The sequence below is a fragment of the Pelodiscus sinensis genome, chromosome Z, assembly GCF_052426305.1.
Source record: "Pelodiscus sinensis isolate ZL-2025 chromosome Z, ASM5242630v1, whole genome shotgun sequence".
NCBI classification, from domain to species: Eukaryota; Metazoa; Chordata; order Testudines; family Trionychidae; genus Pelodiscus; species Pelodiscus sinensis.
The window spans coordinates 19,657,699-19,682,997 of NC_143085.1; the positions used below are offsets into that span (position 1 = coordinate 19,657,699).

Below are 25,299 nucleotides of genomic sequence, written 5' to 3' on the forward strand. Positions count from 1 at the left end.
AGGGTGTGAGCAAATGTTCAGTCTTGGGAAGACAAGCTGTGGTGTTATTAGTGCTACCAGGTTCTATATGGATGTAGTGGATCTTGGAGAGGAAGAGGTGTGAACAGCTGGACAATTTGCTCTCTACTTCAATATCTGAGTTAATTCTTGAAGCAGAATTGCTGCCTTAGAACTAGGCAATAGTGTGACTTTTGATCACTGAAAGAAGGATTTATCCCCTATTTACTATTTGATCAGTTTTATTCTGGGACTGGTGGTATCTTTATTCTGGGACTGTCGTATGTATGTATGTATGTATGTATCTCTCTATAACAGAACAAAACTGATCAAACAGCAAATAGGGCAAACCTTTATAGCGTGTGTTTGTTTACGCATGTGCGTACATGCATGCATTTAAAGACACACACACACACACACACACACACACACACACACACGCACACACACAAACATACATTTACCTAGCAGTGCTTGGGTCCTTAATTCAGATAAGTTTTTGTTTTTTTTCATTTAAATCACTGTTCTGGACTGGGCTGGGGCTGGGGCTAGGGATGAGGGTTCAGTATGTAGGCTGCCTTAGGGTGAGAGGACTACCCCAGTTCTTTCTCACCTCAGCAATTTGAGGCCAAGTGAAAAGCATCTCCCCATGGCTTCTGCAGTTCCAACAGGCACAGCCAGAGGAGAGGTACATGTCCTCTGGTTGTCTGTCTGTCCCCCACACAGACAAACAGGCACACAAACTCTGAAATATAACTGTCCCTTTCTCCGCCCCTGTCCCTTGCTGGCCCAAGGGTTATAGCTATTCTGGTCATCATCTCTACAGCTTTGCAGGCCGTTCTGCAGTATAACTATCCCTCATGCCAGAGCCCTTCCTTGACGAGAAACAATCAAATTCTAGGCACATCCCATTGTCCTGACACCACCAAGTCCTTATCTTTTTTCAAGTTATGATAAGAGGAAGCTGCACACCAGATTTGGTGGTTCTAGTTCTTCCTATTTAGGAGGAAGCCTGGAACAAATAGACTTACAGTTGGACAAACAGACACACAGATTGTGTATATAATATATACGCACTCATGCAGGATCATCATAGAATAGAGGTGATTAGATAAGGCAAACAGAATATTCTCAAGGCATGGGTGGCACATATAAGAGGCAAGGGGAGGTAGTGTCTTCCCTGTATCTTAGGATGCATCTAAACTGCACTGTTTTCCAGAATAACAGCTGTTACTCTGGAAAAACAATACAGGCAGTCCCCGAGTTATGCAGATCCGACTTATGTCGGATCCGCAGTTACGAACGGGGTTTGCTGCCTGTCTCCCTGGTCTGCTGGAGACCAGCAGACCAGGGAGATGGGGAGCAAAGCCTCTGAGGACGCGGGCAGCTCTGCCTCGGGCTTCCTGCAGTCAGCCGCTGGTCAGTTTCAGCAGCGGCTGAATCTGGACACCAGTTCCGACTTACATACAGATTCAACTTAAGAACAAACCTACAGTCCCTATCCTGTTCATAACCCAGGGACTGCCTGTACTAGCATCCACACTGCAATTCCATTATTTTGACAATCTGTCAAAAATAACAGACAGCTTTTTCTGACAACGGTAAACCTCATTCCACAAGGAATAGACCTTTTTCTAAAAAAGCTTTTTTCAGAAAAGTGCATGTGTGGAGGTGGAATAGGGAGTTTTGTCGAAAAAAGAGGCCTCTAGGAAATACCTCAGGTGCTTTGATCGCCACTCATCACAGCTCTATTGCTCCTGTTCCCCAGCAGCTCTTAAAGCTGCAGACACAGGGGACAGGGCTTGTGGCAGGAAGCCGGCCCTTACAGCTTCCAGCGCCAGTACAGCTGCCAGTGCCACATGTCTTGGCACAATGTCCGAGCCACAAGCTCCCCAAGATCCTGTCCCAGGGAGCATGCAGAAGGCTTCCAGGAGCCTGCCAGGGGCTGCAAAAGGTGTGTCCTGTCCTTGTCTGTGGCAGAGATCCTGGCCCTCCTTGAGGTGTGAGATGATGAAGAGAATCTCCAGGATCTCTGCTTCAGATGGAAGGGCCGCATCAGTACTCTGGAGCAGATCTGGAGCAAAATAAGGAAGCTGTAACAGGCCTATGCCAGGGCGAAGGAGTGCAACTCATGCTCCAGGGCAGGACCCCACTCCTGCCTTCATTTTGAGGACCTGCATCACATCAGCATCTTTCCCACCCCTGGTGTTGCACACGGGGCTGGAGACATCCATTGTCACCCGCCTGGAGGGTCTCAACCCACGAGGAGGAGGAAGAAGAGAATGTATTTTTATTGTGTCTGCAGAGAAGGGGGTAAGGGTGAGGAATGGAGGGGTTGTTGGAGGAAAGGCAGAGAGGGGCAAGGCACAGGCCCCTAGTGGGGAGGCCCTGGGGAGAGTTACTTGAGTCTTTGAGAGAAACTCTCCCTTAGAGCCTCATGGATGCACACCCCTAGCTGGTGGGCCTGGCAGATAGCAGCTGTGCACGGCTGCTCAAAGGCCTATCCCTCCCGGCTGGCCTCTGCCCCCCACCCTGGAAGGAATGTTCCTCCCTTCCTCTCCATGATGTTGTGGAGCACACAACATGCTGACACCACCTGAGAGATCTTGTGCTCTCCCACATCAAGGCAGGTCAGGAGGCACCTGAACCGTGCCTTCAAGCACCCAAAGGCACATTCAGCCCTGCCTATGGGCCCTGCCCAGGCAGCCACTGAAGTGGCCCTTGCTTGGGTCAAGGTGACTGTGTAGGCCTTTATCAGCCATGGCATTGGGGGAGCCATGTCCCCCATGATGCACAATGGCATCTCAATATCCCTGACCCTGATGCTGCACTCAGGGAAGAAAGTGTTGGCGTCCAGCTTCTGGTACAGGCTGGAGTTGCGGAAGACGTGGGCCTTCTGCAGCTACCCTAAACAGCCAACAAAGATGTCTGCGGACAGAAGGCAGTAGTTGACCAGGGCTTGCAGGACCATCGAAAAGTATCCCTTTCTGTTTATGTACTGTGCTGCACAGTCACTGGGGCCCTGGATGGTGATGTGGGTTCCATCATAGCCTCCCCATCCCAAAGTTGGAGAAGCCCAAGGCAGAAAATCCATCAACAATGGGGCCCAGGTTGCCCAGGCGGATGACCCTGCACAGCAGTACAGTGTTAATGGCCCTCACCACCTGCAGAAGGAGACAAACAAAGAAACAAACCAGAGAATCAAAGGGTGTGCTTGAGCCCTTGGAAGGTTCCCGAGCCTGAGCCCTCACTTCTCCGCCTCCCCAACACCTCAGCAGCCACCACTTATGAAGCCTGCCCCTCCTCCACCCCGGCCCCGCAGGGCTGTGTGAGGGTGGAACTGCAGAACCTTCTGGGGACAGGGCTTCCCCCCCCAACCCTCCCCACATCCCTAGAGTGCCCCTAGAGTCCCCCTTTCCCTAGAGTCCCCCTTTTCAGTACTCCCCGAAAAGGGGCTGCAGCCCAAGAGTGCCATTCCTGTATGAAGAGGGCCCTGATGGTGGACTTTCCCACACTGAATTGATTGCCCATGGATCAGTAACTGGCGTAGATAGCTTCCAGATGATGATGGTGACCAACTTCTCCAGGGGTGTCACATCGTCGGAGGGCTGGGGCAAGCCAGGCACACAGTTCTAAGAATGTCTCCTTGCTCTTGCAGAAGTTTTGGAGCCACTGCTGGTCATTCCACTGATCCATCACCAGCCAGTCCCACCAGTTGGAACTGGTGTCCAGCATCTAGAAGAGTTGCTCCACCGTGGGGTATGGTTGCATGGGGATTGCTTCTGCACACAGGCAGAGGTTCTCAAGGATGAGCTCAGGGTTGAGCTTATGTAGGGCTATGAAGGCAGCCTGCAGGAACTGCAGCATGGCAGTGTGGAGCCATCGCGTGCCCAACACAGATCTGAATCCATGGCAAAAAGTGCTGTGGTGTCCAAAGGCAGGGCTACCAGAGCACACAGAGAAAATACTTTGCTGCACCTCAGAGAGATAGGCAAGCAAGCAGATGAGTATGAGAAACAGCTGTCCTGGATGGGGGGGTCTCTTTAAGTATGCTTTTAGATAACCTTAGCCAGCAGCAGCTCCTGGAAGCAACTGCTGATCTAATGCCCTGCCTGAACTGGTTCTGGGTGGCCTTAAATGCGAGATAGTGTTGAATCTGTCTGGACGCTGTCTTTTGAAATAGCAAATTGCTATTTTGTTGCATTTTTTGCATGTGGGCGCTCTATCTTGATATAAGCTATCTTTTGGAAAAGCTTATTCCGAAAGAAACTTGCAGTGCAGACATACCCTTAATCCTCATCCTCTTACATTTCCTTTCCCTCTTTTCACCCCACCCCAGACCATTGCAACCTGTTCAGCCTTCCTCAGGTAATTCTTGTATTACTGGAATGGGTCTAGTGGGGCTTAGCTGAACATTTGCTTTAAATATGTCTCGTTTGTTGCTAAAGATTTAAAAATAACATAATTAAAAAAAATCCTTGCATAGATTTTTAAATGTGCAGTCTGAGAATTCAGCTGTAGACTTGAATACTTGGTTTATCAGGTATCATTTTTTTAAATAACTTCCGCAAAAGACCACCTTTATCTAAAATACAAATTTTCATTTTAATTACTATAGTACAAAATTTTCCTATCCTTTTGACCCACCCCTACTGCTGTAATCTTTTCCTTCGCCCCTCTGTTGTAACATCTCTTTTCTTTCAGGTAGCTGGACAAATGAGTTCATCTTTGTTTACTTCTGACTGTTTGATGAACTTGTTTAAAGCGAATCCTCCACCAAAATCCATACCTTAATAAGATGTAAAATCATTTGTTATGCCTAAAATCTTTGGAAACATATTTTAACATGAACATATGGTAAAATTTCATAAACATGTGAAATTTATGGAGATCACACAAAATGAATTACTGTTCCTTTTTTCTAAAAGCAATGAATTTTGTTATGAACACACTGAACCACTCTGACTGATTAATTTAAATTAATGTCTTTGTTTTAAGGAGCTAAATATGTAGTAATCTGGAATGATTAGTTTACAAAGTCTTAAGAGAATGTAAGAAATACTGATTAAGACAATGTAAAATATGCTCCTTTTTTTTTAGAAAGAAAGTTCAGAAGAGATTTTTTTTTTCAAATGTCATTCGCTATATTTGAATTCAGAGATTTGGCTGGAAGGCATGAGCAAGAAGGGAAAAGAATAGGGAAACAGTGAGGAAAGGGCAGTGCCGAGGCAAAGTTGGGGCCATGTCTGAGCGGACCAGAAGTGAAATATGGATTTTGCAGGGCCTCAGAATTCTGCTGTTCCTTACCAGAGGTGGGATGCTGATGTCAGAAGAGGAGTGCTATTATTCTGGTTCTATTGAGAGCTGCCTTGTAGTAGACACAATGCGTGGAGAAGCACATCACAATTGAAGTGAAGTCAGACAATAGGGTGGACATCAGCAGTTGCTACTAAACTAAAAACTTATATAGCTGAGATGGGCATGAAAGGTGGGGACAATTGCCATGCACACAGCAGAGAAAATAGATAAAGGCAAGCATGAGGCACACACTTTTCAATTTAATGTCATTAATATATTATGGAACTTGAAGCCAGCTTTCTGTTCATGTGTGGCTGTCTGGGTGCTTCTTGGTTTTCTTAATTATTACTTAATATTTTTCTCCTTTGTTTTAAAGGCCAATTACAGGATTTAAAGTGTTGTATTCTCAGGATTTTTAAAAAATCTGTATGTATGTAATTTGCCTTTAAGACAATGTAAACATGAGCTAAAGCCTGAATTGTACAAAATATACCTGTATGGCATAGATAGTAGTTTAGATCTGACTAATAACAGAACAATAATCTAAAAAAATCCTACATTTTGGGTACTGCTGATAAGTCAAACTCTACCCCTTAAAACTCTAATGGGAATTCCAGAAGGAAAGTCACATGTTTCAATTATTTCCAGCCAAAAAGATCATACTTTTCTCAGTCAGAAACTGAAGTAAGCTTTCTTCTATTTTGTGAATGTCTCATTAGTATTCTGTTCCCTCAGAGGGTTGCAATGCAGTTTACATTAAACTCAGATTAAAAATGATACTGAATCTTCGCACCTATTCTTCACTGCCAAAAAAAAGTGACCTAGAGCCCTGGTTTATTGCTAGTGTCCTTGTTTATTGCCTTCGTGTTATTAACTAGGGATGTAAAAAATTATTTAAAAAGATAACCTTGTAACCACTTGTGAGCCGATGGTCAGGGTAGTGTGTGTGTGTGACACCCAAGTCTTTAACTGCTAAGACACAAGGTCCCGTCGCAGCAGGCAGCCTAGGAGGCTGAAGGGCACCCCGAAAGTTTAACGTCTGTGCCTTTACTGCTAGGACCGGGGTCCCGTCGCAAAGGACAGCCAATTGGCTGACAGATGCCCTAGAATTTATAGGAAGAGCTTATTACATCACAGATTTCAGCTGCTAGGACACAAGATCCCTCTGCAGCGAGCAGTCTAGGGAAGACTGAGAGATGCCCCAATGGATCTGTCACCTGGGAGTGGCATGATCCAAACGCCCAAGCTCTTCCTATACCTGTCCCTTATGACCAGCTGAAGTTCTTTTAAATTGTGCTTGGTTCTGTTACAGCAACTGAAGGAGTCAGGTTAAAGCTTAAACAGTTACAGGTTTATTAAAGAAGCTTATAAATCATATGGTTACAATGGCTATTGCTCTATTTCTTAACTGCTAGCAAATACAGATCTTATGGTTACATAGGAAAAAGGAGGATAGAAAATAATGGTTCCAAGTGAAAGCTTAATCTTTAAAGAGCTCTAACACTATGTATATACACTTAAACAAAGGACTACATCCAGGTACAATTTTTACCCCCTTCTGTGCCTCTTGACTCCAGCGGGTCAGGCCAGGGTCAGTCCCTCAATTCCTCAGAAAGACAAATACGAGGTGGGCGTCCCCATGGAACCTCGGGGGGTCAAACACCAAACCCGACCAGCAGATAGATGGTAGATTGACGCTCAGAGAAAATGTGCTTCTGGACCCATTTTTATACCCCAGGAGGCCCGTATCCTCTTTCTTATCTTAAGATGCCAAATTGTACTGGTCCTTTTTGTGGCACCAGTTCTTACAAGGGAATTTCAAATAATTTACACTTGTTAGAGAGAGAGATAAATTAGGAGTGCTGGATATTCTTTGCTGGGTGGGAGATTCCTCCCCCCGGACGAGTGTGTGATCATATCAATATGAGTTTAAGTCAAGGGCACTCCTCGGCAGCCTCTTGGTCAGCGATTAGTTTGACCACCCTCTTATCTCTGCTTACAGTTGTCCATGGTCACTGGATGAGCCAGCATATCTAAGCCTCCTGCTCCAAGGCTTTCAAAGATCATGCTGTTTTATTGCTCTGTGTGCCCTGCATGCTTTCAAGCAGACAAAGATGGATGTTAAGTGGGGGAGGAGGGTTCATGTTTGGCTACACCACTAAAAGTCTCAACAGTTGCATGCTGCAAGCATTATACTGCAGAGCCTACGATATTACCAGGACTGCCAGGCCTTGCTGGCCCTGGCCCTGGCCCTGGCCCTGGCCCTGGCCCTGGCCCTGGCTCTGGGGAGACTTTGCTGACACAGAAAAGCTGCATCCCCAGAACAGGTCTAGGGAGGAGTCTTCACTGCCTGTGGTGAGCTGTGTGTGGCTGGAGCAGCCCCCTGCCTGGGATGGATGGGGAGCTGCTCCAGCCCCTACCAGTGAACTAGAATTGATAAGCATTACCCATTTAGAGTAAGGGTGGACAATAATTTTGGATGGAGAGGTCAAGGGGCACACTCCTCCATGATATTAATGGAGGAGGTGTGGGATCTGGGATCGAGGTTGGGTGCAGAAGGGAGCTTAGGGTAAGGGACTGGGGTACAGGAGGGAGAGTAGGATCTGGGAGAGAGTTTGGGTGAAGGAGACAGTTGTTATCTAGGGCAGTGGACTGGGGTCAGTGTTCCTTCTAAGCTGTGCAGCAGCACAGCTTCACAGGTGATTAATCAGCACCCAGTCAGAGGCTCAGGGCTCCATGCACAGAGCTGACTGACTGGGAGGGATTAATTAATCACCTGTGAAGCTTAGGGAACACTGATTGGGATGCAGGGTTTTGGAATGTGACCCATGGCAGGAGGGGGTTGTGACCTAGCACAGAGGACTGGGGTGCAGGACTTTGGGTTGTGATCTAGGGTAGGAGGAGATTGTGATCTGGGGCAGGAGACTGCGGTGCCCGATTTGGGAGGGGTGTATGGGTATGTTGAGTGGGAGAGCAGGGAGTTGGGGAAGTGAGGGTTTGGGTGCCAGAGGCAGGCTGTTGTCAGGATATTTACCAGCCAGCAGCCTAACCAGCCAGCCAACCTGCTGGCTTGTGTGAATGACTGAGGCGAAGGGGAGTGGGGCATGGTACTTTGTGTGCTGCCTATTATTTAAACAGGCAGCTCCCATTAGCCAGTTTCTGGCCAGAAATTGGCCAATGGAGGCCGAGGCAATGCCTGAAGCCTCCCCCACCTCTCTTCTGGGATCACAGTTTTGAAAGAGAAATGGCCCAGAAGCTGCTTTTCCGAGCAATGTGTGGGTGTGTGGGGCAAGCAGGGAAGCCTACCTAGGGCTCCCCATTGCATTCATAGGCTGGATCCAGTGGCTTAGTGTAGAGATGTTAAATAGTAGTTAATTGGCTAATCGAGTAGCCAATAGTATTTCCATCCACTGCTCGATTAGTTGATAAGGAAGGGCAATGTCAGCATTCACTCCCAGCTCACACTGGATCTCAGCACAAACTCCTGCTGCCTCTCTGCATTTTTAAAGGGAAACTGGCAGGAGAAGGTGCAGGCTGAATCCCTTGTCCTGGATCTGAGCATTCGCACTAGCTTGCCTTTAAAACGTAGAGTGACAGCAGGGGGAGGGAGGAAGGTGTTTGTGCTGAGACCCGGGAAAATGGATTCAGCCAGCATCCTCTCCTGCCTGCTTCCCTTTAAAAATGCTGTGTGGGAGGGAAAGGGAAGAGGACATGAGGAAGTAGTCGATAGTGCTATTTGATAAGCTCCTGTTTATCAGATAGTCGACTGCTCCTTTACATCTCTAGGCAGGCCGGACCTGTGGGACATATTTTGCCCAGCCCTGATTTAGGGTGATGCTTACTGGTTAACCAGTTAACCTTTTACATTCCTATTATTACTCCAGGTGCACCCAAAAGGTGAAGAATCTGTATTCTGTTTACTCATCACAGAGTATTCAACTTCTTTATATGACTGATCTGGGGACTAAATTATATCCTTGATGTTTCAAACAGAGGTAACATATTATGATCTTATGGTAAGAAGTATCTACTATGGAGCTTGGTTCCCTGAAGTTGCAGAAGATGTCTCTTAGTTTCATTACAAATATGTAACTGCTAGAAATCCAGTAAGAATAAATATTGAAGCATCCAGAAAAAATAGTGAATTCCATGGACTTCATGACAATGGTGATACAGTCAATACTTCTTAGCAGGACATGTTTAATAAGGTTATTTTCTTAAGAAGAATGGCTGGGAAAATTGCCTTCAATATATTTTTAAAAGGCATAAAAATCAATTTCTGGTTATTCATTTGTACAATGGAGATAACTAGAAAATGATTTTTTAAATTCTATATGTAAGTGAAATGAAATTAAAATGATAGGTTTAAAAAAAAAAAGACTAATAATTAGCTGCTAGGAGATTGCTCTTTACTTATATCTTTAAAATGCCTAACTTAATGCAATTGTCCCATGCTGCACCAGGCAATTCTAATTCTCTTCTAATGTGTACAAATTCTATAAAAGTGCCATAAGGTCCCAATCTAGCAAAGCTCTTAAAACATGTCCATAGCTTTCAGTGTGAGTAGCCCTTATGAAACTGGGGACATGCTTCAGTGCTTCTCTGATTTGGAGGCCTTGTGTTGTAATTTAAGTTCATGAAGCACATTCCTAGAGTCATGACCCATTAAGGTGTCCATGGGAGTTTTGTCTGAAATATACCTGCAGAATTTGGGCCAAGAAAAACATTTTGAAGTCTCTACAAGGTCATTTGTGTCTTTCTGGTGGATCTGCACATCTGAAGTCATATGCTTTATGGACCTGATCCAAAGCCTCTATAACTTTTTGATTACCCATCATCTGTTGTTTATGAGGCTTAGTTAATTGGGAAACTTTTCTGTTTCAATTACCAGACTAATTCTGTGTAGGCACACACCTTCACTTTGTCCTATCTGCCTGACTCTGAGACATCCTTCCATAAGCATGCATTTATTACTCCCCATTCCCATGTTCAATCTAATATAAAGCATCTAAATATGAAAGATTTAATGCTTCGATTCTCAATGCTAAATCAATGTTCTTTATACATTTATTCTTGGAGCATAGGTTCATGCTGTACCATAACTCTTCCCAGATACAATAAACTTGGTGTATATTCAGTCTGACATAAACTGTGCTATTTAAAATAAGAGAAAATTAATACAAGGCTACAGTTCATTTGTTAGCTTCCTTTATATGAGTTGTAGCTTTAACTCCTCTATCCCCGCCTGAGCACCGTTACCAAGCACGCAGATACCCAGAGGGAGCTACCCACAGAGTAAATTATGAATAGCATTGTCCTGCTAGGACCCTGAAATATTAATGACTGTTCATTGTAGGATCAGCAGAGAAAATTCTATTATAAGACAGATTTACTTAGTCTGTGATTGGCCTTTTGTTTGATTGTTCACTCTTCCAGTAGTTCTGTATTTGTACATAGATAGAAAGATGCATCTTGGTATATAAACATTTGCCCAGAGATGAAAGTAGGTCGCTTGCAAAATAGGGAAGAGCCTATGTTGCCAACTTCTATTTCCTCCAAAGATTTTTAGAAGCTTATTCAATGAAGTAACAGCAACAAATAAATTGTAATCAGCCTTCCTCCTCACACTACACTGTGACGATTAAACCCTAATGAAACCCATAAAAAACTGAACACTTTTTAAACTCTTTTTTCTGGCATATCTTAGCAATATTACAGTTTTCCTTGTACATGCTAGTCAATTTGTAGCATGTCTGGTTAGTAAAAATTAAGCAAAACACATTGAATTTTGACACTTGCAACACAATCTTCAAGATAATGAATACATTTCAGGATGCAGCAATCTGCTCTTACGCAGATGTGAAAAGTGGTTAAATTCCTTGAATAAATTATTAATATTAATGTGATTTAATATCCTGTACATCTTAGTATTGGCTAGACCTCAATGTGGAAAGGTGGATATGCTGCCAGCAAATGTGTAATCTTAAAATTCTCTGTCCAGTTTCCAGCTCTGAAGATCAATGGAAACATCCAGGCCTTTAGGGTATGTCTACACTAGCCCCCTAGTTCAAACTAGGAAGGCTAATGTAGGCATTCGAACTTGCAAATGAAGTCTGGGATATTAAAATCCCGGGCTTCATTTGCAAGTTCAAATGCCTACATTAGCCTCCCTAGTTTGAACTAGGGGGCTAGTGTAAACATACCCTTAGGTACTTATGTGAAGTAAACCAAACTCATAGAGGTTCTCTCATTGTTTTCTATAAAGTTACCTTCTTTGGATGTTGCCACATCCCTGTGGAGACAAAGAGGACCTTTTAGCAGGAGGGTATGATGGATCTCACTACTGGTGATGCAGCAGGAAAGTTGATTTACATTAACTTTGAATTGCTGGGTGAAGGCTAGTGACCTATGGCAGGAGGAGCTTGTGTGCATCAGAGAGAAGCAGCAGCAATTTGGTGAATATATTTGCTGCTAGAAATGTATTTAGTTCATCACTTAAATGAATAATTCCTGGCCATGTGTAGCTCAGTCATGAGTTGTTCATTGCAGACATTCATTATTTGAAATTTGAGAGATCTTCATTTTTATTGGACACAAAGATCACATGGTATTCTTTCTGTTCTTTAATTAGTGTTGCTCTTAGAATCAGCTTTCAAAACAAGAATTTAAAACTGTCTTTCTGACTACAGTTGTATAAAATGTGCTTTTTTTGTGAATAGTGTGGTTAGCAAATACTTTGGTTCAAATTCACAGCTGGTGTCAGTGCAGGTGTAATGAATATAGTTCTTTATTTGGTACCCCTTCACTTGATTTTCATGTCTAGCTGATTTCTGTTTTGAGTTTAATTTTCAAAGAGCCTCCCCCCCCCCCCCCCCATTCCAATGTCAAAGAGAGAGTTGTTTAGTGTCACATTTGGTCTGATTTTGAGTAGAAGCTGAGAGTCCATGTTTCAGTCAAAACTGGGATTAGGATCTTGTTGAAGGATTTGTGACCCACTTGACAAATCTTGTTTTGAGTTCTTAATTATTAATGAGTCCTGGAATCCGGCAGGATTGTCTTTTGAAGCATTTGTTTGAATATTCTGCACAGCTCTTGTTCTAGCTACAGCACTAAAACAAAAATACAGGTATGTGGGGGATTGGATTTCTTTGGGTTGTTTTAGGGTTTTATGAAAACATATGTCAGTTCCTGCACTAATTTTCAACAAGTTATTACTTGGTGATGCAGTTTGCCTGCAGAAAAAGGCAGATCGTGTTGGACACACTAGGGGAGAGGGTGAAAATTTCCTTCAGATTATGTATCTAATTTGTATTAGTAAGTCAGGCTAAATTACCTCAAAAGTCAAATATTTTTCATCCCAAAAAGATATGGGAGTGAGTGATGTAGTTTTCATCCATTTTTCTCATGCTAAGAAATGGTGAACTATGAAAGGGTACGTCTACACTACAGCGCTAATTCGAACTAACTTAGTTCGAATTAGGTAATTCAAACTAAGCTAATTCGAATTAATGCATCTAGAACTAAAAACTAGTTTGAATTAGCATTTTGCTAATTCGAACTAGCGCGCCCACACTGATTGGACGCAGGGGTGCATTTAAGGGCGGTTGAAACCAGTTCTAGCAGGGCATCAGGTCAGTAGTTGCTTTGTGTGGCTGCTGTCTGAGGCTATCTGAGGCTCGAGCTTAAAGGGACCCCCCTGGACAGCTGGTTCTCAGCTTTTCCGCTTGCTTGCCAACCTCGCCGAGGGACAGCAAAGCATTGGTCTCTGTTCCCGTCTGTGTCGGTGCTTCCCTTCGGGGACGCCGCCGCAGGTGGCAACATGGAGCCAGAGCTCGCCCTGCACCTTCTGGTGCACTTTCTGGACTTGCTGCTGCAAGCCTGCCACCAATGGCTCGAGGCTGCCTGGCACCACCTGGTACACGTCAGCCCCCTGCCTCTACACCTGGCCGCCCTGGGGGCCGTGGAGCAGCCACGGCGGCGCCCTGGCACCGGCGTGCCCCGCCGCGTCTGGCGTCTGGACACCAACACCGACTGGTGGGACCGCATCATCCTGGAGCGCTGGGAAGAACGACAGTGGACCCAGAACTTCAGGATGAGGAAGGACAGCTTCCTGGAGCTCTGCGAGTGGCTCGCCCCTGCTCTGCGCAGAAGGGACACTTGCATGAGGCCCGCCATCCCCCTCCAGAAGCGGGTGGCCATCACCCTCTGGAAGCTCTCCACACCGGACAGCTACCGATATGTCGGGAACCAGTTTGGCGTGGGGAGATCCACCGTCAGGGAGGTGATCATGCAGGTATGGCACTCGTCGGCCACTGCGCCGGGGGGGAGAGGGGCTGCAAGGAGGGGATGGGCCGCCCCAGGGACAAAGGGGGGGCGGGAGGATGCGAAAGTGCCCCGCACCGGAGGGGTCGGTCTTTCCCGGCCGTACTACACGCCGCCAGTGGGGTTGCTTCCAGGAGTGGGGTGCGGGGCACTGCCAGGGCACGAACGCTCCCAGCCACCCAGGCGCCCCACTGATTGGCGCTGTGCTGTGTCTCTCTGCAGGTGGTCAAGGCCATCAACCGGGTGCTGCTCCGCAGGGTGGTCTGCCTCGCCGACCCGGACGCCGTCATCCGGGGATTCGGCGCCCTCGGCTTCCCCAACTGCAGGAGGAGCAGGGGGAGAAGGGGGAGCAGCAGGGGGAGCAGCAGGGGGAACAGGAGGGGGAGCAGGAGGAGCAGGAGCAGGAGGAATTGGGAAGCGGTCGAGCAGGCTCTGGAGGTGGCCTCGCAGGGCACGGCCCTGCTCCTCCAGTGCCTCCAAGCTCCTCCGGCGCAGCCTCAGGCGCAGCCTCAGGTCCTGGAGACGGAGCTGTTGCTCCAGGAACCGGAGGTGCCGCCTCTGGTAGTCCTCCTGGTTCCTGGCTCTCCTGCTTGCCCGAGCACGGGCAGCTGCTGCAGGCGGGGTGGTGTGCCCTGTAGGCTCAGGTGCTGCGGTTGTGGGGAAAGACCAGCGGTCAATTACCCCAGTGGCCCAGGTGTGTGAAACCCAGCTCCCCTCTGCAAGGCCAGGGCCCCTGCAGGATCCCCAGCTGCTGCTCCGTGGTGGGCAAGGCCCAGGCGCACGGTCCCGGGGCTCCCTTTCACCCCAGTTCTCCGTACACATAAGGGGAGCATGATGGTTCTCACAGGTGGACGCCTCCCTGGCCTCGGACGACACAGGCGAGCGGCTCTGTGGGGTGCCTCGAGGGTCCCGGGTCCTGGGCAGGCTGCCGGCAGGCTCCTGGCTCTTGGAGCCCTCCTCCTCCTCCTCCATGTCCTGGAGCGGTCCCTCTGCCCCAGGGTCTATCACGTCCCGGGGGGCAAGGACGGCATGAGCCCCCAGGAGGCGGTCCAGAGCCAGAAAGTGGGGGCAGGCCTCCGGGTCGGCCCCTGGCAGGCAGGCTCGGGAGTAGGACTGCTGCAGGTCCTTGATTTTGCAGCGCACCTGCTCCCGGCTGCACTGGTGGCCCCTGGCGGCCAGGCTGGCAGCCATGCGGCCATAGACTGCCGCGTTCCTGTGGCTAGTGCGGAGATCGTGGACATTGAAGGCTTCCCCCCAAACCTCGATGAGGTCCACGATCTCCGCACTAGACCACGCGGGCGCCTGCCTCTTGCGGCCCCGGGCAGGGTTCTGGGAGCCGCCAGGCTGGTCCCGGGAAGAGGAGGAGGGCTGGGTGTCATCGGTTGTCTGGCTCATGGGTGTCAGGTGCAGGGTGTGCTGGCACGGGTGCTGTCAGCCTTGCAACTGGCACAAACTGTGTAGCCAACCTGTGGCCCATTAAGGGCTCCGGGGCCGGGAGGGGGGCAGTAGAGTTTGCCTGGTGTTCGCCAGCGTGGCCACCAGGGCAAGCTGGGAAGGGCTAGCCTCCCACTAGTTCGAATTAAGGGTCTACACAGCCCTTAATTCGAACTAGCAAGTTCGAACTAGGCTTAATCCTCATGGAATGAGGATTACCTAGTTCGAACTAAGCGCTCCGTTAGTTCGATTTAAATTCGAACTAACAGAGCGCTAGTGTAGCGCCTATGAGTTAGTTCGAACTAACGTCCGTTAGTTCGAACTAACTTTGTAGTGTAGACATACCCAAAGTTACTGAAGCTACATTAAATTAAGTACTTTTAAAAGCATATAAATAAAATATGACTATTGGACCTAATGAACCTGATTCTGCTATTCCATGCTTGAAAAAAGATGGAATTAATTCTGTTGAATCAATGGGCCTCCTACTTCTACACATTTTAGACCCTGTTGACTTTCAGAGAAGCAGTTATACCTGGTCTTCAATTCAGACTGCAAGCCCTTTTCAGGCAGGGACCACTTTTTATTATGTGTGAATAGTATATACTACAATGCAGTGCCAATCCTTGATTGCAACCTGTAGGGCAGGAGTGGGCAATAAAATAATGGTGGTTCACCAGAGTTAGCCCCCAGTGGGCCACTGCCACTATATTTATCTGTATCTCCTCAGGTGTGGCCAATTGCAGCGCCCATTGGCCAGGAACAGTGATCTGCAGCCAATGGGAATTGTGATCCTCATACCTGCAGATGTGCAGGTAAATATAGGGCATGGGGGCCCACCAAGGGCTAACCCTGATGGACCAGGTCTGTCCCACGGTTTGGTATTTGCCCATTCCTGCCCTAGAAGCACCTGAAATACAATTAATAAATTAATAAAAAAGAAAGAATCAGGCCTAATGGAACGACAGTGGTGTACAACCAGTGTGACATTAGTATAAGTACTACTGCTGTATAATTCCAGCATGAAATGATACATACTTAGTGTATCATTTATCTTATTTAAGGAGTCATTCCTTTAGAATTTAACTAAGAGCCATGGAGTAAGCTGTAGTTACTGAGGATCTGTTCCCATATTGCACAGGCCACATATGTCATGCCTGAAACTTTGCACAGAAGTTCCACAGGACAGAAATCTCTGGGAAATGTGGTTTGAATGTAGAAAATGGGAAGGAAGTGACAGACAAGACCATAGTGTAAATAGCCATACATGCATATTGCACAGAGTGCAAGTCAGAAAGGATTATTATATTTCCGATAGTGCCCACTATGTGCTAGGCATTTTTCAAGCACTCAGGAAGGATGGTCCAAACTCTGAGGAGCCTGCCATATAAGGAAGGAAGTTGATCTAAGAGATGAAAGCAGACAAGTACACATGTATCCCGCCTCCACTTCCTAGAACCACAGCAGTGTATACTAGGCATCAGTGCAGATTTCTGCTCTGGCCTGGGGTGCTCAATGCCCCGTCACATCTCTCAGCCCCATCTCTGCCCCACCTTTTTCTTCCCCTGCTCTGCCCCAGCCCTGACCCCACTCCACTCCTTTCCCCAAGGCTCTGCCCTCTTTCTACCCCCCACTCTTCCTCTTACCTGCCTCTTTCCATCTTTCCCCCAAGCAAACTCTGTCCCCACTCCTTACCCTCTCTCCCAGAGCCTTTGAACACAGCAAAACAGCAGCTTGTGACAGGAAGGAGGCACTGGGAGGGACAGGGAGGAGTAGATTAGCAAGGTTGCTCATAAGCAAGAGGCACTGACGGGAAAGATGCAGAGGGAGAGCTTTGCTGTCAGGGGGTGCTGAACACCCTCTAATTTTTCTCGGTGTGTGTGCTCCAGCTACAGAGCACTTATGGAGACAGTACCTAGTGTACCAAAATGTGTGGTCTCTCAACAGGTGCCAGCCTGGAAGACATTGCTATCTGGGGTGAACATTTCTCTGTGAGGGTGTCGTTTACATTGCATTCCTCCTTCGACAGAGGAATGCAAATGCAGACAAACAAAATTGCAAATGAAGTGCAGATTTGAATTTCCTGTGCTTCATTTGAATTATGGCGGCTGGCCGCTTTTCCGAAATAGCGTATTTTGAGAAAAAAATGGATTATTTTGAAAAGAAACCGTTCCGTATTTCAAAGGAAGAGTTTCTTTTTGAAATAACCCCGTTTTTTTAAAAAATATGCTATTTCAGAAAAGTGGTTGGTCACCATTATGCAAATGAAGTGTGGGTAGTTCAAATCTGCGCTTCATTTGCAATTTGGTTTGTCCGCATTTGCATTCCTCTCTTGAAGGACGTACTCTGAATGACACAGTTATATCCTTCTGTTCTGCAGCTGCCATGATTTGGCAATGTTGGTGGCCACAACCAAAGGTCAGATTAAGGAAGGCACTTCTGTTTTCTGTGCTGCTGGCAATGAGCTTTTCCTCTAACAATCCTACGGGTCCCCACCTCATGACCTGTGGGAATGTGGCATGCATACAAGAGGATACACTTTGAGAAACTCACTAGGGGTATAATAGTGTAGTCAATTAACTGAGTAACCGATAAGTAAAAGCTTAGCAGTTAATGCTATAGACTACATGCATTTCCCCCCGCCCTTCCCTTTCCCAGTACATTTTTTAGCAGGCAGACCAGCAGGCCAGCTCAGTCGGTGGACATGGGAAAGTCAGTGGATGTGACATACCTTGACTTTAGCAAGGCTTTTGATACGGTCTCCCACAATATTCTTGCCAGCAAGCTAAGGGAATGTGGATTGGATAAATGGATGGTAAGATGGATAGAAAGATGGCTAGAAGGCCGGGCCCAGTGGGTAGTGATCAACGGCTCGATGTCAGGATGGCGGTCGGTTTCTAGTAGAGTGCCCCAAGGTTCGGTTCTAGGACCGGTTTTGTTCAATATCTTTATTAATGACATGGATGAGGGGATGGATTGCACCCTCAGCAAGTTTGCAGATGACACTAAGCTAGGTAGATACGCTGGAGGGCAGAGATAGGGTCCAGAGTGACTTAGACAAATTGGAGGATTGGGCCACAAGAAATCTGATGAGGTTCAACAAGGACAAGTGTAGAGTCCTGCACTTCGGACGGAAGAATCCCAAGCATAGTTACAAGCTGGGGACGAGCCAGCTAAGTAGTAGTTCTGCAGAAAAGGACCTGGGGGTTACAGTGGATGAGAAGCTGGATATGAGTTAACAGTGTGCCCTTGTAGCCAAGAAGGCTAATGGCATATTAGGTTGCATTAAGAGGAGCATTACCAGCAGATCCAGAGATGTCATTATTCCCTTTTATTCGGCACTGGTGAGGCCACATCTGGAGTATTGTGTCCAGTTCTGGACCCCCCACTACAGAAAGGATGTGGACGCATTGGAGAGGGTCCAGCGGAGGGCAACCAAAATGATTAGGGGGCTGGAGCATATGACTTATGAGGAGAGGCTGAGGGAGTTGGGTCTGTTTAGTCTGGAGAAGCGAAGAGTGAGGGGGGATATGATAGCAGCCTTCAACTTCCTGAAGGGAGGTTCCAAAGAGGATGGAGAGAGGCTGTTCTCAGCAGTGACAGATGGCAGAACAAGGAGCAATGGTCTCAAGTTATGGTGAGAGAGGTCCAGGTTGGATATTAGGAAAAACTATTTCAGTAGGAGGGTAGTGAAGCACTGGAATGGGTTACCTAGGGAAGTAGTGGAGTCTCCATCCCTAGAGGTGTTCAAGTCCCGGCTTGAGAAAGCCCTGGCTGGGTTGATTTAGTTGGGATTGGGCCTGCCTAGAGCAGGGGGCTGGACTTCATGACCTTCTGATGTCTCTTCAAGTTCTATGATTCTATGATAAGGGGATGGTTTGAGAACATGATCTTGGTAACTAAGGGTACGTCTACACTACAACGTTAATTCGAACTAACTTAGTTCGAATTAGTTAATTCGAACTAAGCTAATTCGAACTAACGCATCTAGAACTAGCAAGTCCATATTGAGTGGACCCTGAACAAGGCTTAAGGATGGCCGGAAGCAGTGCCGGCAGGGCATCAGAGGAGGACTTAGAGCGTGGAGATGCTGTCTGAGGCTAGCCGAGGGCTGCGCTTAAAGGGTCCCGACCCCCACCCCGGACAGACAGTTCTAAGGGGTGCCCCGCTTGCAAAGCAGTCCTGGCTTGGATTGCCCGGAGTACCCACACTGGGCACATCACACCACTCGGCCATCAGCCCGGCTGAACTTGCCGCAGGCTGCGATCTGGGGAGAGGGAGCAATCGGGGGGCTGCAGGAGAGCTTCCACCCCCAGAAGCCCGCAGAGCCAGCCCAGTCCTCCCCATCGGGGGCTCGTACCCCATTCCTCCCTCACCTCCTTCCACTTACCCTTCCCTAGCCCCCCTTCTTATGATGTACAAAATAAAGATAACGTTTCTTCCAACATTGACTCTGTCTTTAATGAACAAAACTGGGGGAGACTGGGAAAAGGAGGTGGGAGAGGGGAAGAGAAAGGCTGGGAGAGGAGAGGGCAACTAACATGATCAGGGGTTGGGAACAGGTCCCAGATGAAGAGAGGCTACAGAGACTGGGACTGTTCAGCTTAGAAAAGAGGAGATGGAGGGGGGACAGGATAGAGGTCTCTAAAAGCAGGGGTTGGGTGGAGAGGGTGCATTCAGAAAAGTTCTTCATTAGTTCCCATAAAGAAGGACTAGAGGACACCAAAGGAAAGGAATGGGTAGCAGGCTTCAAACTAGTAAGAGAAAGTTCTTCACAAAGCAAAGAGTCAACCTGTGGAACTCCTTGCTGCAGGAGGCTGTGAAGGCTAGAACTGGAACAGAGTTTAAAGGGAAGTGAGATCAAGTCATGGAGGTTGGGTCCATGGAGTAGTCTTAGCCAGGGGGTAGGAGTGGTGTCCCTGCCCAAAGTTTGTGGAAGGCTGGAGAGGGATGGCACGAGGCAAATGGCTTGGTCACTGTCTTCGGTCCATCCCCTCCAGGGTCCCTAGGGTTGCCCGCTGTTGGCAGACAGGCTACTGGGCTAGATGGACCTTTGGTCTGATCCAGGATGGCCATTGTAAGCTCAGGGCTCAGAGTCGGGGGTCTCAGTGGACCCCCTTGATTTTCATGCACACCTGCTCCTGGGTGGCCAGGCTGGCAGCTCTCCTGCCCTAGCTGGCCACTTTCCTGTGCCTAGCGTGGAGGTCGTGGACGAGTTCTATGATGTCTGCACTAGACCAGGCGGGTGCCCGCCTCTTGTGGTCCCGGGCAAGCTCCTGGGAGCCGCCAGCCTGGTCCTGGGAAGAGGGGGAAGGCTGGGGGGCATCGGGTGGCTGGTTCGAGCCGTGCCAGATGCAGGGTCTGCTAGCTGGGTGCTGGCAGGCTTGCACCTGGCACTGGTATCGTAGCCAGCCCGTGCCCCTTTAAGGAGTCCGGGGCCGGGAGGGGGGCATACGAGTTTCCCTGGTGTTGGCCAGTGTGGCCACCAGGGAAAGCTGGGGAGGGCTAGCCTCCCACTAGTTCGAATCAAGGGACTACTCACCCCTTAATTCGAACTAGTAAGTTCGAACTAGTCTTAGTCCTCATAGAATGAGGTTTACCTAGTTCGAACTAAGCGCTCCGCTAGTTCTAATTAAGTTCAAGCTAGTGGCGCGCTAGTGTAGCGCCTAGCAAAGTTAATTCGAACTAACGTCCATTAGTTCGAATTAACTTTGTAGTGTAGACATACCCAAAGAAAGCAGGCAAGGAATCTATATCCAATTCAAGTTTCAGCACGTTCTTTTGATTGGTTCTTCTCCCAGCCACCCACCAAAGCCCTTGCTAGCTACCTTAGTCACCGGGTGTTGATAAGCTCTCCTCCTATCCATTACACCCCCATTCCTGTGCTCAGTGCTATTATCCGCATTTTACAGAACAAAGGCACAGAGTGACTTGCCTAAAGACACAAAGGAACTCTCTGGTGGAGCAAAGAATTACACTCAGCTCTCATACTCTCAGCTTTGAAAAGAGGAGACTAAGGAGGGATATGATAGAGATCTGTAAAATCAAGACTGGTGTGGAAAAAGTGAATAAGAAAACGTTATTTATGTGTTCCCACAATAGAACTACGGGGTCACCTAATGAAATTAATAGGCAGCAGGTTTAAAACAAACAAAAGGAAGTTTTTCTTTATTCAGCACAGTCAACCTGTTGAACTCTTTCCTGAGTATGCTGTGAAGAGTAGGACTTTAACAGGGTTCAAAAAGAGGTAGATAGATTCATTGAGGTTAGGCCCATCAATGGCTATTAGCCAGAGTGGGTAGGAATGGTGTCCCTACCCTCTGTTTGTTTGGAAGTGGGTGACAGGGGAAGATCATGAGGGGATTACCTGCAGTGTTCCTTCCCTCTGGGGCATCTGGTATTGGCCACTGCTGGCAGACAGGATACTGGGCTAGATGGACCTTTGGTCTGACTCAGTAAGAATGGTCTTACGTACTTATGTTTTTGTTATTGCCTGAGCCACTGCACCATCTTTTCTCTCTAAAGCCACTCTATTGAGACCTACTTTACTTAAGGTTTAGGAAATATGCAGGTCACACTGAACCTGCTCAGGGGTTAGCATATTTGATCCCCCTTAAGCTAGCATCCCATCATTTCATTTGTACAGTTTTACTGCTCTATCAGTAACTTTTTGCCTCATTCTGATCTCACATGAACAATTCTGGAGTTGGTCTTGACTTAGGAACAATATAAAGAAGGTCATAATCAGAGGCATGATACATGTATTTGCAGCTGCTGCTTTTTTATTGCATGCTTTCACTGAATGCCCTGTGAAATCTTTCCAGGGGTGTGTAGGGTACCAATCTATTCCACACTTTTCAGCTGGTGACACAGAGTTCTGCTGCATTTTGAAGTAATGATCCTGTCTGACTTCTGATATTGTCTGCTGCAATGACTGAAAGGAGAATGAGGCCCAAAAAGAAATTCATCTATATCAGTGGTTCCTTACTTTTTTATGCTTTGGACCGGCAAACCCATTCACAAAATTGGTAATATTTTATTTGCATATTCATTATGCAAATAATGAATTTACAAATATAATGTTATCAGCTCCAACCCATATCCTTGGTCCCCCGTGCCCTCACCCAACACCACTTTGCCCCCACCCCACCCCCTCACTTCCTAGAGTGAGGCTGTCCCCTCTAGGGGGCGTAGCAAGGTGACCTCCTCCTTCACATCCCTTTACTTCACACAGTGTAGCAAGTGGGCTTTCAGTAGCTATGGTGTAACCACTGACAAGGCCGCTCACTCTCACAGAAAATAGGATTCGAATGAGTAGAAGTTACGAGTAAATGCTTATTTTTTAAACTCATAACTGATTTCCAGAGATTACCCAGCAGCCAAATCATTGTCATGCCCCACAATATAACTGCTAATGGTGGGGAAAGAAGTCATCATTACATTGAAGGGATGAGCAAAAAGGTCAGAAAGTATGACAAGAGCAGGAAAAGTCATTTCCAGTAGCATCATTAGCAGTGTTTTATAGGTTAAGCTCAGTAATTGCTATGATATTTGTGAGTGAAATTTGGCTGTGAGAATAAGTAGGTAATTTTTTAAGATAAGGTCTATCTTAGTTGGAGAGATATTACACAAAATAAGGAAGCAGGCTACAGCAGAAGAGATGCTAACTGGCAGTTTGGAGCCGTAGATGCTGTGCTGTTCACCTGCTGCATGAATAATAATAATAATTAATAATAAATAATCAAATCAATAATTGCTATAGTGAGAGGCAGATATTATTAGGGATATGATGCTCACTTGATCAAAAAAAAAAAACCATCACACTACCACAGCTGATGATGAATACTTTCCCAAGTTCTAATACTGATCCATTCAGATTTAGGGTATGTCTAGACTACATGGTTCCGTCGACGGAGCCATGTAGATTAGGTTTCTAGGCATAGGAAAATGAAGCGGCAATTTAACTAATCACTGCTTCATTTACATAAAAATGGCTGCTGCGCTGTGCCGATCAGCTGTTTGGCAGCACAGAACAGTAGTCTGGACACTCCGCGGTCGACAAGGGAAGCCCTTGTCAACCGCCCTATTATGCCTCTTGGAATGATGTTTACCGGGCCGGTCAACAAGGGCTTCCCTTGTCGACCGCAGAGCATCCAGACTACCGGGTTGTGCCGCCATACAGCTGATCAGCACAGTGCAGCAGCCATTTTTATGTAAATGAAGCGACGATTATTTAAATCGCCGCTTCATTTTCCTGTGTCTAGAAACCTAATCTACATGACTCCATCAACGGAGCCATGTAGTCTAGACATACCCAAAGAGACCTAACAAAGCCAACAATCACTATGTCCATCCATTTGCATGGGAAGGGAAAAAAGACAAATTCTTGGTGCTTTTGACTGTTAGCCCTGGTCTACACTAAGGAGTTACTTCGAAATAACCCCCCCTTATTTTGAAATAACATTTGGAGCAACCACACTACCACACCTATTATTTTGAAAGAAGGAGCTGGTTATGTTAAAATAACTCATGCTTTCCACAAAGTATAACATTTATTTCAAAATAGTTACAGGCAGTCCCCGACTTACGTGGATCCGACTTACGTCGGATCCCTAGATACGAACGGGGTGAGGCAACTCCCGCACATGTGCAGCAGCATTCCCGGGGCTCGCTCACCTGGGTCCTAGGATCCTCCTCCTCCTCGGGCCGGCTCCGACTGGGGTCCCGCAGAGCTGCCGGGCAGAGGAAAAGTGCCTCCCCACGCCCGCTGCCCCCCCCCCACCCCCCTGCCAGCAACAGGCTGCCGAACAGACAAAAGCAGCCTCTCTGCCCCTCCTCCCCCTATACATGCCGGGCTCCCGGAGCGCAGCAGCGTCCCCGGGGCTCGCTCACCTGGGTCCTAGAATCCACCTCCTCCTCCTCTTCGGCTGGCTCCAACTGGCCTCTGCCTGCAGCAGCTGGCCACAGGGACAGGGATCCCGCAGAGCTGCCGGGCAGAGGAAAAGTGCCCCCCCACGCCCGCTGGGCCCCCCCCCCCCCGCGGCCTCGCATCCTGCACGCCTCCCCCTCCCCCCTGCCAGCAACAGGCTGCCCCCTCCCCTGAGCAACAGGCTGCCCAACAGCAGACAAAAGCAGCCTCTCTGCCCCTCCTCCCCCTATACATGCTGGGCTCCCTGGGCAAACAAAGACTCCACCAAAACAAACAAAGTGCTGGCCTCATTGTGTTAGCAAAAAAAGGACCCTCCTCCTAGAACCCTGGGTGGTGTGTGGAAATAAAGCTATTAGCTCAAAGCATGGTGCAGAGCTGTTTGGTATTTGATGAGTTACTCCTTTAGTCCTGAGTTTGTCACAGGGACAGAAATAGATGTGAAATCTTCTGAACAGGGGAACAGACAGCAAAACAAACATTAGAGGGGAGTTAACCTTTCCCTATGCTATCCAAAACTAAAAAAAATGTTTGGCTAGAGTTTCCCCTACAATATGTACCAGTTCCGACTTACATACAAATTCAACTTAAGAACAAACCTACAGTCCCTATCTTGTACGTAACCCGGGGACTGCCTGTATTTCAAAACAGCAGTAGTGTGGACACACCAATGCTGCAATTTCTAAATAACTGTTCTCCAGAGTCAGTCAAAGTAAGTACTCCCCAGATCTTCTTGGGGCTCTAAGTCAAGGTAGTGCATCCACATTATGGGAGCCTGTCTCAGATTAATTTCAAAGCTTTCCTGCATTGTGGACATATTATTTTGAAATTATTTTTTCAGGAATTATTATTTCAAAATAAGTTAATTTGAAATAATTTTCTAGTATAGACATGCCCTAAGGGTTTTGGAAGCATTGTACTTTGTTGCACTTCTTGTACTGTATTAGAGGCCATCTCCCACTATTGTTTTCTTCTCTGACTGACATTAATACCAGTGCACAAAAAGAGAGTGCACCGGTGTTGAGAAGAGCATGCATTAGGTAACTCACGCAGCCAACCAGCTGGGCTAGCATGTATTTTCAAGTAACTGTGAGAGAGGATTTGCACCTTCTGCAAAAATTCACACATTTTCCAATCCCACTATAGTCTTTTATTTCTGTTTTTTCACAGAAACAATGGGTTTAATTCACAGCAACAGACTTGCCTTACATTGAACTCTCTGTGCTGGTATGGACAGTCATCCCACAACTCAGATTTTAGTAGTCTATAAAAATGAGTAGAGCAACAAATGTAAGAGTTGTGCCTGGAGGACAGGAATAAGT

The 25,299-nt window shown here is 47.2% G+C and overlaps 1 protein-coding gene across 2 annotated transcripts in view; it reads left to right on the forward strand.

Annotated features, from left to right (window-relative positions):
- The window catches only part of GALNT9 (polypeptide N-acetylgalactosaminyltransferase 9), a 444,375-nt gene that overhangs the window by 121,165 nt on the left and 297,911 nt on the right, over window positions 1–25,299 (forward strand). The gene's annotated exons all lie outside the window — the stretch shown is intronic.